The sequence below is a fragment of the Desmodus rotundus genome, chromosome 2, assembly GCF_022682495.2.
Source record: "Desmodus rotundus isolate HL8 chromosome 2, HLdesRot8A.1, whole genome shotgun sequence".
NCBI classification, from domain to species: Eukaryota; Metazoa; Chordata; class Mammalia; order Chiroptera; family Phyllostomidae; genus Desmodus; species Desmodus rotundus.
The window spans coordinates 141,905,971-141,922,121 of record NC_071388.1 but is presented as its reverse complement, the minus strand read 5'-3'; the positions used below and the strand labels follow the sequence as shown (position 1 = coordinate 141,922,121).

At 42.9% G+C, this 16,151-nt stretch overlaps 1 protein-coding gene across 3 annotated transcripts in view; it reads left to right on the top strand.

The window, feature by feature from the left end:
• Positions 1–16,151, top strand: part of CACNB4 (calcium voltage-gated channel auxiliary subunit beta 4) — a 466,152-nt gene that overhangs the window by 392,272 nt on the left and 57,729 nt on the right. The window lies entirely within an intron of this gene.

Sequence of the window (16,151 nt, the reverse complement as noted above, 5' to 3'; positions counted from 1 at the left end):
AGTTTTGGTTAAACACCTTTTTACTTAAAGATGATGTGGCTATATTAGTGTTTATGCCCATTGAGTTGAATATGAACTGCATGTGAGAAATTGAGTATTCTTGCAGTTTGTGAACAGTTTCATTAAGAAATTACTTCACACAGTAAATGATACATTTCCATTTCTGGCCAGTGAGTGATTTTTGACATCTAGCTCTCCTTGCTCTGGTTTCTCTGGTTGAGTTTCTTCAGATCCCAACCTGTCTTGGTCATCTTCCCCTTGCTGAGGCTGGTGATGTTCTCTGAGATGTGAAGAATAACTGTTTGTTAGCTAAAGACCTGGCTCTGATATAAGCAAACTGAACCTGATCCCCACTCTATACTGTAAGGCATTACACACACACACACACACACATATACATACACACACATTTATGTCCATTCTGTAATATTATTAATTTCTTTAGGGACCTAAATTAAAGAGAGTGGATCGTCTACCCAAGGTCTGAAAACACGTGGCTTTGACAATCAAATTATTCTTTCTTAAGCTTATGAATTGTTCTTTTTTGCTGCCGACAGAGTTGGATTTTTTGCTTGAAAGATGAGTGCACATACGGAAAACGTGCATTAGATGGGACTAATGTGCAGTGCACATTATCTGTAGCATATAAGAAGTTGTAAACTGATAATACCATGTATTACCAAATGGAGTGACAATGAGTGACAAGCAGCTGGCTGGTGAGAACTCCAGTTTTAGAGAAGGAAACGTCTGGGTATGGTGGCCGAGCTGTTTCTTTCCTTCTTTGGAGAATGGGTTGAATAGTTGAGGCTCATCTGCAGGCCTGCATTATACTCAATAGCACAGTACCCTGACACGCACTTGAACCATGCTGAGAGGCTGACGGCCAAAATGAGCTGGATCGTGTTCCCACTTCATTATTTGATTGCAGACTATGGGGGGAAATGATAATATTCTAGTTCTTCTTTTGGGGAAAGTCTGCATTACATTTTAGAATGTTTCATCTCCAGATACTGCATAGCTTTCAAGTGTAGTTCCTCTCTTTCAACCCAGCAAAATAAACCTTTCCGAAAGCCGAAGAAAGGCTTTCAATTTCATTTTCAGTCATTAAGATGTCTTTATGTTGAGTGTCTCAGGGTTCACTGATTTATGGGATGTGTCTGGATTTTTTTGAACCCTGTTAGTAGAAGAAAACGGGAGATCACAGGAGATTGAATGGCATCATATTTATATGACAGTAGCCAACAGGGCAACTAGAGTTAGCCTCCTTGGAGCTTTTGTAACTTACTCAGTGTTCGTCATCAATGGCAGAGTTCATTACTCGATTGTGATTGGCTAAGGAGTACCAGTGGCTCCATTTCAGCAGATAAATACTGAGGATTTGAATCTTCAGTAAAAATTAATGACAGCTGGAGGAATCCCCAGCTGCACATGTTATTGTAAGTGACTAACTGCCCAATTAATCATAAATGGATAGAGTCAGTGGGACATGAAATTCAGTCTGCTTTTGTAGGGGTGGTTTTGAAAAATTGGAGGCAAGCATTTTTCTCTACTGAATGCAACTCAGCAGTTGAGTGGCTAGTAACACACCATACATTCTTTTTTAAAGAGCAATGCAAAGAAATGTTTGTCCTTCCCTTCCTCTCTGGCTCCCACCCTTCCTCTTTGCCTACCTACCTACTTACCTACTACCTACCTACCGACCTACCAATATTTATCATACACCAACATGGGCCAAGCCCATGTTTGGGGCACCAAGATGAAAAGATGCAGTACCTGCCCTGAGGGGTTATTATCAGAAAGGTAGAACAACTACACATACAAATTATAACACAGTGGATGGATGGAATGGAGTGTGCCAGGTGGACAGGAGAAAAGAGGCTTTCCAAATAAGGGTCCACACCCTGGCCAAGGGCAGGGAGGCATCAGAGCATCCCTCTCCTATCCAACAAGTGTTCCCTGAGTGCCTGCTATGTGCCACACACTGAGACTTGAACATGCTTGGAAAAACATGAGACGCATATTATGACCTGAGCGTGTTGGAGAACGATGAAAGAGGAGCCTGGATGTTGTCAGGAACAGTTTAAAATATAATTTAAAAATGTTGCTCCCAGTTTTGTTCTTCTTTTCAAAGTAAATGAACAGACATTTTCCTATTTTTGTTCTAGCTTGATGTTGATTAAATAAAGAATACATTAATGGGACAAAGGTTTTGGGTTGATTCAGTACATGTTTTTACCCAATCGTAGTAAATGATACAAAGAAACATACTGAATAAATCACAAACTCAGTGTTCAAGGGAAGAACCAGGCTAACGAGTGGCACAGTAAACTACTTAATTTCTTATTTGGAAACCTCCAAGTGGCTGGCAGGGACCTGGGCAGACAGCAAGAGAGGGATTGAAAACCTCCTGTCTGAAAAAAGAGACTATTAATTTTTTTTAACCAGATAGCAGCAGCCAAGGGCTCAGAAGAACTATCTGCATACATCTCTGAAGAAAACGGGGGAAAGTTTCACTCATCACACATGGTAAAATGTATTGTTTGTTTTTTTTAAATTTCTACTTGCATCTCATCCAGCAGGGATTTTGAGGTGATTTCAAAGACTATATATAGCTCCCTGAAAAGGTTAGTAACAAGCAAAAGATCAGAGTCATGGAAAATATAAATTAAGATAAGACTTCTATACCAAGAGGAAAGTTAGAACTTAGCTCTGAGCTTCCTGGTGGCTGAAGCAAACACCAAAATATAATCAGTTATAGGCTTCTCGTTGTCCATAGGGAGGACATGTCTCAGGACAGGCAGTGACTTAGTTTTTATTATCTAGAGCACAAGGCTCCAACATTTGTGAAGAACCCTTCTTCATCTAGTCATCCGAGGTAGCAGTTGATTGTAGCCAGCCGTCCGTGTGTTGTTGAGAAGCGTTGTGGGACTGGGGGGCTTGGCCCCGGCATCCATGGGGCGTTCCGGTTGCAGTTCTCATGTGAGCTTAATTGGCTTTCCATTAACAGGCCAGTGATACTGTTACCCACCAAGAAGAGTGTTGCCAACTTCAGCTGCCTCTCCTGTATTCTCATGGGGACTGCTTACAACAATATGTGTAGTGATTTGTTTTTTGGTAAAGTCTGGGTGTTGTCTCAGTGTAAGCTTCATTTCCTCTTCATGTTCAGCATCTTTATGGCATTTCACGCTAAATGCTGATACGTTCTATTGTAGTTTCAGTTTTGTAATGGAGTAATAGAATTTGCAATAAAACCAAGTTCCCTGGAATTTGTTCAGTAAAGCAGTGATTGCTTAAAATGAGAAATGTTTGTTTCTCAGGTTCTTTTCTCAAAATCAGTACAGGCCCCAGACCCTGTGCAGTGAGGCATTTTGCTTGCCTGTCATTGTCAGGTCTTATGCTGTCTTTGGTTATAAATAATTTCTGGAACGAGTACCAGACCACATTTTAATGGCAATGTTCAAAATTCAATCCACAGTCCTTTTTTAAATCCTTTGTGATCTCTCCTAGTAGGAAGGATTATTGACTAATTTTGATTTTGCAGTATTGTAGATAGTATTGCCTTCAAGCGGCGGAGCTTAAGTTGGTGAAGAACCTTTTCACAAAATGTGAAGTTAATACTGAGGATTTACTGGACTTGTTAAAGAACTCAGAGATGTTGAAACTTTCCCGGCTTTACTACATTGTCTCTCTTACCATCTTTTGATTTTTATTTCTCCTCACCTCTGCCGAACAGAAGACAGATAAAATGCCGAGAGTTTGTTGATAGATTTCACATATAAAAAAAACCCCCTGAAAACTACTTGTCTTCAGGTTGAAAATGATTCAACTAAGGGATCCTTTTTACCTCCTATATCGCATTTAGTTAGCCTTTAATACAATATCTAGCACGTACTAAACAGTCAATAAATTGTCTGTATCTCCGGTGTCCTGTCAATCATTTTTAGAATATGTTCTTTGAAATGTGTTTCTGGTTTGCCTCTGCCTCCCTCTCCTCACTGTCATTAGCCTTTCTGTCTCCCCGACCACGCTCTTTCACTCCCTGACAGATGCTCTTCACGCTGCCTCTGCTGTCTGAAACTCCCCACAGCCAGAGGGCTGCGGACCCTCCTCCTCAACAAGCTTTCCCGGCTCTGCATTTACCCCACTCTATGATTTTATTTCCAGCTCCTTCTCAGTGTGAACCTCTGGACTTCTCATTCCCCAACATGTCAGGCAAGGCACTGCTTTCGTGCCTGTCTGTGTTCACACTGCCCCTGCCTTTTCTTGAAATGCCTGGCAACATCTTTCTGACCCCAGCCAGTTATCCAGATGAAGTTCTAACACTGCCTGCTCGGTGTGGCTCACGGGGCTCAGCCACTTCAGACGGACCTCCGCCTTGTTGCAACTCCAAAGGCACTAGCCCTAATCGCTTTCTTTTTAAATAACGTAGCTCTAGCGCTGAAACACTGTGTTTCACGAGCACGTTTCACCTGTTCAACTTCAGTGCAAACCTTTAAAGGCAACGCCCATGCCTTTTCCGTTTTTCGTGCCCGCCGCAGCTCCCACCCCAACAGTGACTGCAGAGTCACCAAACTCCATAATTCTCCAAACTCCTCCATTGTCCTGCCCTGTGGCCTTGCTGTCCTGTCCTGATGCCTTCGGCTGTGCAGCCTATTGCTGAGGACCCTGCCTAGCGCCCACTTCCATCTTCTCCCAGAGATCTTGTGCCCCCCCAGACAGAATCACCAGACAGGTAATCTGTTCTCTCCTATTCATAAATGGACTTGTATTTTTGTTGCAGCGCTTCCCATGCTCTTCATAATGTGGCAATTTGCATAACTGTGTGCCTTATCAGATTTGAGCCCCTGTTAACGCAGTAACCACGTCTTACTCATTTTTGTGCCTACTGTTGCACTTACAACAGGTCTCATACATTCTCAACACGTGTTTGTCATTTCGAATCCCATATTGGGCAGTAGACACCCAGACGTGACTGGCATTGTTGGGCACCTACGACCGTGGTTTGTGTATGGAGGCCACTTACCCACTCAGTCCTCTTGGGCTACGCAGAACCTGGTAATCGCTTCAGTTAGAGTCACCTGGTTCATATATATACGGAACTTCATAAAGACAGTAAAGTGCTTAATATGAATAACTAAAACCGAACTGTGGAGTGAGGACCAAGCAGCTAAGCATAACTTCACATCGTGCATGCAGCAAGCCGCACAGACTCGGCAAGGCTGTTGAATATTAACTTCTGGTCCCCGTCGTTGGGTGCTGGCGGCGCCCTCGCCCTGCGGAACATGAGGAAAATGTCCCTGGGCCCCCATCTTTCCAGGGCCCTTGTGCAGCATTGTTTACTGAGCTGGTGCTGTTTCTCAGGCCACCTCCACTGTACTGTCCCTTCCTCACATGAAGCCTTTTAATTCTGTGCCTGTTGTTAGGCGGAGAAATCTTAGTGTTTGTGTCTATATTTGCCCTGAATTTCCTATTAAAGTGCCGACTCTCCCTTAGCTGAATTTCTTGGGCTTGTCTCTCCTGTTCCTACAACCCAGAGCGCAGTTGCACGCAGCCCTGGAGAGCTGGGGGCACCCGGTGCCGGCTGTGCTTCTCAGGGTGGCCCAGTTCTGCACTGCGGGTCTCCCTGAGCTTTGTTGCGGCAGCATGGAGGGAGTTTTATATCCCCTGAAATACTGGGCGGTGGGGGGGGGGGGGGAGGAGAAGAGCTTTCAGGGTGAGCCCAGTGAGGAAGAAGCTTTCCCACTGAATGGACATCATGTCTCTAATGTGATGGTGTGAACTCCTCCTTTCTCCTCTCAGGCTCTTGCCTTCGCCTGGACTTAGGTTTGCCCTACAACCATCATCATACCTAACAGTGAGGACTGTGGGACCATGGTCTCAAACATTTGTTACTTTATTTCAGATCCAGCCATTTGAATTACCTGTGTATATGGTTTGTGAATTTTTTCTTATCTATCAAGATGCAGAGTTATAACAAAATCTACTTTAATAAATTCACCAGAGCTTTAAAGTGGGAGTTAAAAGAAAAAAGTTTTTAAGCATGTATTTCAAGGAAGCAAAAAGAGCAAGAAAATGGGCAGGGGGAACTTAGCTAAGTAAAGCAACTGCTATCTTATTTTCCTCATTGAAATGACACAGGGCATACTCTGTGGCCAGAGAGCTCCTGTTCTGCTTTTGGAAGAGAAAAGAGAATCTCGTCTCTCGGATGTGACTGAACCCATTTAGGAATCCAGAAGCCTTGGATGGATTGGCTGGTTTTATTATCAGGGACGGCCCGGAAGCCCGGGAAGGGAGTTGAGTAGGAGAGGACATGACAGTGCTGTGTGACTGGTGACCCCGCAAGCCCTGGCCACTTTGACACGGCTCCTGGACCCTTAGACAGGAGGCTCCCACATCAGTCTGGGCGAATGGGCATGTGACTTGGAGCTGCCACGCAGTTCAGAGAGTGAGTCAGCAGCGCTGGCAAAGGACAGCAGTTTTATTTATGCTGCTCTCTGAAAAAACCAAAACTGATCATCTCCAGGTTACTCCCGGAGAAGGAATGCCTCCTGAGTAAACACAGCTCTTGCAGGCAGAAACAGCATGAAGGAATAATGCCAATCTGATTTATAAATTTCATTTTAGCGAATACCTTTAACTGTTCGTATCAAAGTTCTTAGTAGAGCCTTTAATTCCTCTTCACCTTGATTAATTCAAGGTTTACATCCTATCCATTTTCAAAAGATTTATTTATTTATTTATTTATTTATTTATTTATTCTTAGAGAGAGGGGAGGGAGGAGGGAAACATCGATGTGAGAGAGAAACATAGATCAGTTGCCTCTTGTACATGCTCAAACCAGTGACCAAACCCACCACCCAGGTATGTACCCTGTCAGGGAATTGAACCAGCCACCATTTGCTTTGTGGGATGATGCCCAGTCAACTGAGCTACACCAATCAGGGCCACATTCTATCCATTTTTAAGGGAGGGGTTAAAAACAGCAAACTGGGCTCATCCAAGAAGCAAGGGGCCAGGATAAATCCATCAAGTGAAGTGTACTTGCTAAGTATACTGCGTAACTCCACTGCTGAGTGCTTACACTGTTTGCCCTGAGTACCTAATCTTCATAGCAGTTTCATACGTTAATATGCTCCTTTTCAGAAAAGAAACCAAGCATAGAAAGATTGCCCTGTCCAAAAGCAAACATCTAGTGAGTGGCAGCCTTAGCATCGCAACCTAGCCATTCTAGCTTCAAAGCCCAACTCTGAACTGAGTATTTGGCTCCAGATCTCAAATGATTAATCATTCTTCCTCCTTATATTTCCTAATGAAAAATAAAGATTAGAATAAGTCATAGTATCTCTCCCAGACACATTCTAATCAATAATTTTATATCTTTTTTGTTTGTTTGGTCCAAAACTTTCTAACAACAACCACCACAACAAAAAAAAGAGCAGATGTGGATTTCCTGTCTGGCCACTTAGGATTAATGAGCTGATGGATAGACCTGAAGGAATGAAGAAAAATCTGCAAGTTTGATAGTCACATCCTTAGTAATAGTTGACTGTATGTATTTTCGTGTCAGTTCAAGTACATCACCAAGTACTTGAAGACCTAATTTCTGGCACTATGAAGACATCTTTAAGAATCTTTGATATCATTCAGGAGATGCTCTTGCCACAAACACAAATCTTGGCTTCATCAGTTTGTGGCTGGGTGACTTAGGGCATGCAGCTTGACCTATCTGTAAGGTCTGAAAAGAGCTTTGGAGAGAAATCAAATGAGTGTACTGGAGAGAATACAGCATGCTCAATAATTGTCAGTTCAAACTAAATGCAAAGAGGGAGAGAGATGGTGTTGGGGGGGCGGGGGTGGATCAGGGAGAGAGGTTGATACTACTTTCTTTATGCCTCCAGCCTTTGTCATTTGCTCATCCAGAATTGCCTTGCCAGCACCTCTTCTGGGCTAAGTTATTAGCTGTTAGCATGGGCTTTAGAGTCACTCAGGTCATATGAGTTCACCACATTTCACTCACATTTGAGCATATTATTTGTGTCTTTAAGCCTCGTTTACTTCAGTGTGGATAGCAAACACTGCTTCTTAAAGTTTTTATGGTGGCTAAATTAGATAACGTCTGTAAAGTACTGTTTTATTCCAGTTAAAGGGTGACCTAAGAGTAAGTTCTTTTCCTCTAACCTAGTGAGTTCTAACACAGAATTATTAAAAGGGAGTCAAAAAACAAGCCTCGGTTTCAGCTCCTCCCACTTTGGAACCCACCTGGGAGGAAAGCGCACTGCCTCAGGTCAGGGGGTGGGCTCTGGCCATTCCAACTACAAACCCGTGGTCTATGCTGATGGGGAGGGCTGGGTCCTGTGCAGTTGGAATCAAGGCCCTAAAGAGCTGAGGAGGGATAGCGAATGTGTAAGGGACACAACAGCCTGAAGACAGGTTTGGTGACATTAAGCTGCAGGGAATTCCTTCTTCTTTGGAGATAGCTAGGGGCAGGCATGGCTCTTACCTAGAGAGCAAGCATTCTGTGTGTGTGTAAGATGCAAAGCTTTGTTCTCAGTGAAAGTTGGTAAGATGTTATCTCCGCCTGGGATGCAGTAGATGCTCCACTCAGGCTTCCATTATCTCTGCAGCTGTCTCTGGGGAAGCGTTTCTGTTCTTGATGACACCTGGACCCTCTGAGCTGTCAACACGCATCCCCACAATGAGAAACTTTAAATAAAATTTTTTTCCAAAGAATTAAAGATGATGTTTCATCAGCTTTTGAGGCTACGGAAATGATACAGGGGCAGTTCAAGCCCTTTCCATACTTTCTTTTTCTCTTTTAAACCAACCTATGTAACTCTTCCTTTTATATGCCAGACGGAAAAGTCTTTTTTTATTTTTTTAAGGTAAAGCGATTGCTTGAAATTATATTTAGGAGAAACATATTTACTATTATCGTATCTCCACTACGACTCTCAGGAAAAAGGACCACAACGTAAAAGCAGTGTTTTGTGGGCTACTTTGTAAGCCAGCCCGGGGGAGTGAGACGGGAGCACTTCTCAGTCAGTTACTTTTCCTGAAGGTCATCAAAGTTCACATTTACAACAAACTGTTAGCTGCCTCATCTTTAGGCAGCCTTGCATCTACCAGCAGCACATTCAAGATTTCCTGAGCACATACTGTCATTTCCTTTTTAACATCCCTGCTGAGCCCAGAATCAGTGCGGCCGGAGCTGCCACCCTTGAAAGAAGACCTTGTTCTGTGGCTGATGCTTACACGGCACCAACCAGGGCTGCCCAGGCACTCACCTGTGTCACATGGATTGGTCAGAAGCGCTCATTGAGTTTCAGCCAGGTAGCGCTGGTTCCCTGGGTGGCTGCTCAGTGTCCCGTGATGTTATTCTATGGCCCGTGCAGAGCAAAGCTCGAGTGCTTGAGGCCACCTTCTCCCAGAAAGTGGTCACTTTTCCTTTCCCGGTAGGAGAGTGAGCTCCAGGATCGCACCATTCTTACAAAGAGGATAAAGTTCCTACTACATGCAAAAATGCTGTTAGCCTTTAGTCTCACAGAAGGGTTCTGACTTATTGCTAATTGTGTTCGTTGATGTAGCCCTCCTTACATACTCGTTCGATGTGATGCACTGATTGTCAAAGTAGTTTTGCCAGGTAGCATCTATATAAAGTAATCTTTGTGTGCTGTTCGCCCCCAGTGTTGTGAAATGGCAGTTCTTATAGTAACCGGGTGGAAAAGGGATCTGCCCTCGGTCACCACTATCACCACTGATGTCACTGCAAACCCGCTGTCGCCTCCATTTCCACTTCTGTTTCCCAGGGGCCTAAGTGGCCATGGCTGATCCGGATTTCCCTTCCATCTCCGTGTGGGCCGTTCCCTCTCTCTTTTTAAAAAGCATAGTTGGTATACAGTGTTCATTAGTTATATTAGTTTTAGGTGTAGTGATTTAGGGGCTGTGAAAAGTTCAGTCACTATATTGTGATCACCTTACAATGTGATCGCCCCCACTAATTCTAGCAAACGTCTGTCACCATGCAAATGACACCTCCCTCTTTGTACTGTGAGGTCCACTGAGATTCTTCTGCTGTTATTGTAACTCCCTTAATGGGTCTCCTTTAAAGACCCATTAATGGAGATACAGCTGGAAAGAAATAGCTGTCTGAAATCAGGCCGTTACAGCAATTGCTAACCTAGTCACCATAACAAGAGAGGTAAGGTTGGCTAAGTTTTCTAAATGAAGACTACTCCCCTTGAAATAAATCCTGTAAAACAGTTATAAAGGAACCCATTAATTTGGATTCCACTAGTGACATAATGCAGATAAGCCCATAGTCTGTTTTAAACTATATTTTTCTACATATTTATTATTTGATTATGAAAAATAACCTGTATGTAAGTAGTATAAACACCATTCGAGGAGTTATCACTTAAGAGAAAAAGAAAACTCTCCAAGGTACCTTAGAATATCCTACCAATAACTAAAAGGCTGAGTAAAATCTTACCATTAAAGCAGAAGCTCAAAGAAATCTGCAAACTAAAACCTTGATAATCTGGAGATACCATTTGGAGTCAGAATCAGAACAAGTCTTGTAATTTTTTTTAAATCTCCACTCAAGGATATGTTGATCAATTCTAGAGAAAGAGAAAGAGGGAGAGAGAGAGAGAAACACCAATGGGTTGCTTTCTGTATGCGTCCCACCTGGGAATTGAACCCACAACCTTTTGGTGCACAGGATGATACTCCCACCAGCTGGGCCGTCCATCCAGAGCTGAAAACAGGTCCTTCGAAAAGTAGTCTGCAAGTCACTTTCCATGATGTCAGAGTTCCAGTTCTTTCCCTCAACCCATCATTCCAAATTAGTGAAATGCTGGTGTCTGAGCAATGTTAACAAAATATTGCAGAATGTCATGTTGTTTTACTGAAGGCAGGTAAGATGTTTGACATTTTCATGTTTTTGTATCAGATTTTGTAGAGGAATTTTTTTAAAAGACTCTAGCTGTACTGCTGCCCCTGTAGAACGCGCCAGGATAGTGGCACACAGAAGTTCTTACCTGCCTGAGCCTCAGATGCTTCATCTGTAAAATGGGGACAATCGTAACCCACCTCACAGGGTTGATGTGATAATGAGTGATTGGCAAAAAGCAGGCGATGAGCAAGCATTCATTCTCTTCCCCCTCCCTTTACGACCTTTTCTGAACATACTCCTTTGCTGCCCTTGACTGTTCTTTGAAGCCTAACAACAAAGCTTAGTTCAATTGGTGCCTGAGGATGAACTTTAGGTCTTCTGTCCAATAAAAGGGGGCTGCAGAGCTTGCCTTATTCCTTCAACCAACATTTTTGAAAACCTCCTACTTAAACGGTACAAAACACCTTAGGGTAAAGTTAAATTGTTGTCTCTTAGGAATAATTTCCAAAGTGCCCTGTTCTGCCTAAATGCTGGGAATGTGCTCATCATCCAGGGCTATGGATTAAGGCATTGAAAACCATAATTCTTAAAAAAAAAATCTCATATTATAGGGTTGGGATTGCTAACAATTAACATCACACCCAGGAAGCGTAAACCTTGGTCACTTAACCAACCATCAAAGAAGAACTTAAAGTCATGGAACAAACAGTACGTAGATTTTGATGGGAATGAGGCTATCTGTCTTTCAACAAGCTGTGATGCTCCTGTGTGCCGGACACTGCCCAAGCCTGTGAACTTGGAGACACAGCCTGGACCCTGCTAGCCTGGGTGCCCTGGCAAAGAGCTCTGGACAAGTTTGGTGAAGGGGAGTGAAGGAGAAAAAAGCATCAGCAAGAAAGCAAGGGACTGGCCTGTCAAAATAAATATTGCCTAAGAGACGTTTTTGCCTAGGGCAGCCTTGTGACTGGACTCTTTACCTGCCTACCCTGCGGAAAATCTGCTCCTTCTGCCGTGTGGAAAAAGTGCATTGTCAAGTCATCACCAGCTCGGCGGAGAGAAACAAGCTCAGACCCTTTGGGAGTGACAGGTTTCTGTGGACATTCGGCTGCTATCTAGTCCACTTAGTGCAATCATCAGAATACCAAACTGACACCAAGCTTCACATTCACTTGTCCGCTCTGGAAGCAAAACTGACATTTGGAGTGTCTACTACTGCACAGCCCAATATGGCAGCCACTAGTTACTTGTAGGTATTTACATTTAAATTAGTTAACATGAAATGAAATTCTACACATTTAAAAATTAAATGAACAATTCAGTTATTCAGTCTCACTAGTCACATTGCTAGCACTCTATCACCCCGTGTGGCTAGTGGCTGCCATATTGAACGGCACCCATAGGGAGCTTTCCCATCACTGCAGAAAGTTCCCTTGGACAGCAGTGGTTTAAGAGGCGTCATTATTACACTGTACACCATTGTCCTGTGGTGTCTACTAGTTCTCCAAAGCAACCCTGAAGGGTTTCATTCCCGTTTTGCGGATGAGGAAAGAGTCTCAGAAAAGTTAATCGGCCCTCTGCTCACGTAGCAACCATCGCAGAACCTAACAGATGGTCAGTGGCTGGTGATTGCTCAGCTGAGCTAGGAGGTGAGAGTCCCGGACTGTTTGACCATGCGGCCCAAAAGTCCAACAAAAACAAGGTTCTGTTCCAGTAGTTATGCATTTTGAAACTACATATATATATGTAAACCCTCCCTTCTGCTCAAATTTAATGACAAATCTAAATTCTAAAAATACTCATAAAAAGAGGAAGTGTATTTTAGTTTAAAAGGACAAGGTAAGTAAGTGGATACCTGGGTTGAGCAGTGGGATTGGAGAGTGGCTACAAGTGGGTACAAGGTTTCTCATGAGGTGATACAATATTCTAATATTAGACTGTGGTGTGAATTGTGTTTTGTAAAGTTATTAAAAATCATTGAAAATGTGTGAATTTTATGGTATGTAAATTATACCTCAATAAAGCCATTTAAGGGAAAAAAGATATAAATCCTAAAATTCTAGGACAACCAAAAATTTAATGTTGAAAAGCTGCCCAAAACTTTAATTAGTGAGTCAAAGATTAACTGCTGGCATTTCCTAATTTCCCTCATGATGGTAAAAGAAATGATGTTCTGTCTCAAATCAAACACTGGGAAACTCTACAAGGTTCATATTGTTATTCTCATTTCGCACAGGAGGAAATTGAGACTTAAAGTTAGAATAAGTTGCCAAAGACCCACAGCCAGCCAGAACTGGCAGTGTCACGCCCGAACTGCCGGCTGCAAAGCCCAGAGCTGCCCTGCAGCCCACAGTGTGCCCCTGCCCTTTCGGTGTGAGAAGAAACCCTTCCGCTGTTTGACTTGAGATCACTTTCCGTCTTCCAGGGCAGCAGCAAAATGATTTTCCCATGTTTCTATCAACTTTTTAAAAACTTTATAATTAAGACAATTCATGAAGGGAATAGGCTGGAATCTATTTTCAGTGTTAAATAAAAGGGAAAAGCAGAGTCTGGGCCGCATGTGAATGGAGAGATATGTGTTAATTTTGACGTTTACTAGGATACATTAGTTTACGGCTTTAAAAATTATGTATGTGTGTATGTATGTAATGTATGTTACGTTGTTTCCATTTTCCTCCTGATTTGGTTGGTTCCAAGGTATTGGAGACTCCAGGATGTGACTTGCCATGGAGGCTGCTTAGTAACTTTTGAGGGAATAGCCTCTCTACCCGTGTGCAGACAGCCCAGGACTGGCTCACTCAGCTCACGCTGGTAATCTCTGCATCTTCAGGCCTATCTTCTTAGCATCCAACATTATTTCCTTGTTGGCCATTTCCCTGTTCCTGGTCATAACCAGTTAACCAGACCTCGGCCTGGGCAACCCCCCTCCAACCCTCCACTCCAGTTCATGAAGCCTGCGTAGCCCCTCTCCTCCCCGTCCTTCCTGTAGCCCAGCCTGGGCAGCTCCACGGGCCTCTCTGGGGCTCTGTTGCTCTCTCTGTGCCTTTGTAATAACAACCTGGGGCCTTTTCTTTTTCTTTTTCTTCCTTTCTCCTGGAATACGTCTATGATCTCATTAAACCAGTTGAAACAAAACAAAATAAAAAAATAAAAACAAGAAACCAGTTCTGTGCCAAGCCAGCAGAACACGTCCACAGGCCAAATGTGGGCTTTTGGGTTGGCTCTCTGCGTTCTCTCAGATCGTGAGTGGCAGCGGCAGTGATTCCCATACTCGAAGAAATGTAGATGTCACCGGAAAAACAGGAAAACACAGTAAATGCAGTGACGATCTAACACTGTAATTATGAAAATGGATATCATGGTGCTTTATTTTTCCCTCTACCAACATTCTTAGAAACAGGGAAGTCACCAGAAGCTTTTGCTTTTACGTATTTGGCAATAGTAGAGGTAATTAAGTAATTTTGAAATTCTTACAATTTTGTTCACATTTCAAGATAAAGTTTATTTGCAAGAGTCCTTGAATCACTTCTTGTCCTCTCGGAGATGGTTGAATGCCAGGATTTGAAATGTCATTAAGGTAGTTTCAGGAAATTAGCCATCTCCTAGTGTCAACAGTAGGTTGTGTATTTTAGCTGTTTGACTCACTGCTTCAGTGGGCAGCCTGCTTTCCGGAGAACTGTAGCCGTTAACCTTCCCCAGCACATGTTTCCAAAACAAGGCAAGTGCCTCCTTCCTGACCGCCTGCATCATAATCCCTTTATGGTCCAGACACTTTCGCGCAGCCACTGGGCTGCTGCACTCATTGTACCTCACCAAAGTGTCACCTGGGACTAGCTCAGAACTGGTCTCATATACATACATGTGTGTACAAATTTATATATATTAATGTGATTTATATATATATATATATATAAGTTTGGACAAAAGATGTTCTGAGAGAACTCTATTCTAAAGGATTTCGAGGTAGTGCTTTTGAAAGCAATGAATGCACCTATAAAACTGTCACTGTGTATTTATTCATTTCATAGGTCCAGGCTTGTCCCCAGTAGATTTGCACAGAAGGATTTGGTTAACAGATGCACGTCTCTGTACAGGGCACTTCCACGAGCACTGCATACAGCGCCTGGATTTAGACACACTGCAGTTGTTAAACATAGAGCGTATCATTTTGCAATGTGTTAGTGTGTCAAATCAACAGGTACACAATGTTATCCATCAATTATATCCAAAGAAAAATGGGGGGAAACAGTGTTTTCAGCAAATACTATAAGAAAAAAATGGATACATTTCAAGATGGGCTGTTGTGCATAATTGTTATGAGGGAGTTGATACATGATTAGACTCTGCGATTTCTTTTTTTTTAAATCAGTGTAGAGATATCAGCACTGGGAAGGGGACAAGAGTGGCTACCGTGCCTACTATGGGCCAGGTCCCGGAGTAAATATTTTCATATCCAGTGCAGCTCCGTGTAGGGTTTGGAACAGCTGGCTCTAAGGTTGGACGGCCCGAGTTTGAATCCCAGCTTCCACGCTGCAGTCAGGGTTCTGTGGTATAAGGTATGCAAAGAATCTAGCCCCGTGCTGATGTAATAGCGGGGGATTAATAAATATTAGCTGTTCGTTGTATTTTATCCCATTTAATCCTTTGATGTAGTCAATGTCCCCATTGTACAGATTGGAGACTGAGTCTGGAGTGACCTAAGTAACTTGCATAAAGTTTCAAAATTAGGTTGTAGAGGCAGGATTCAGACCCAGGGTTCTACGGGCACTCTCATAAAACCTCTGACCAAGAGTTACTGTTCTAGGCTGCCAGGATAATCTGTGTTGGGACTATTTTTTTTTCTTTTTTTAATGGTGGGAAAACACACCCCAGCCAGAATAACACCCCCTGCTGAGAGGCAAAGCTGTCCTTACAGGCAGCAAATTCAGAAATGATGTATAAACAAACAAACCTTGATATTTCTAAGTTTAGAAAAACTTTCAAAGGGCCCATTTCAGCAGTCTACCATTCTTAGAATTGTTTTTCCACTTTGAATAGCAAATTTTAACTATATGGATAGGTCTATGCTTTTCATAATCTGTGCATCATTTATGAAATATGCCAAATACACCAACTCTATTAATACCTCTGCCGTGTAAATGTCATCATCTATGCAAATATCAACTTGTAATGCCAGCTAAGGAAATTGTAAGGATGTTCCTTCAGCAACAGGAAGGCCAACGTCCGGGACGTGAGGCAGGAAGTCACTTTCTGACTGGCT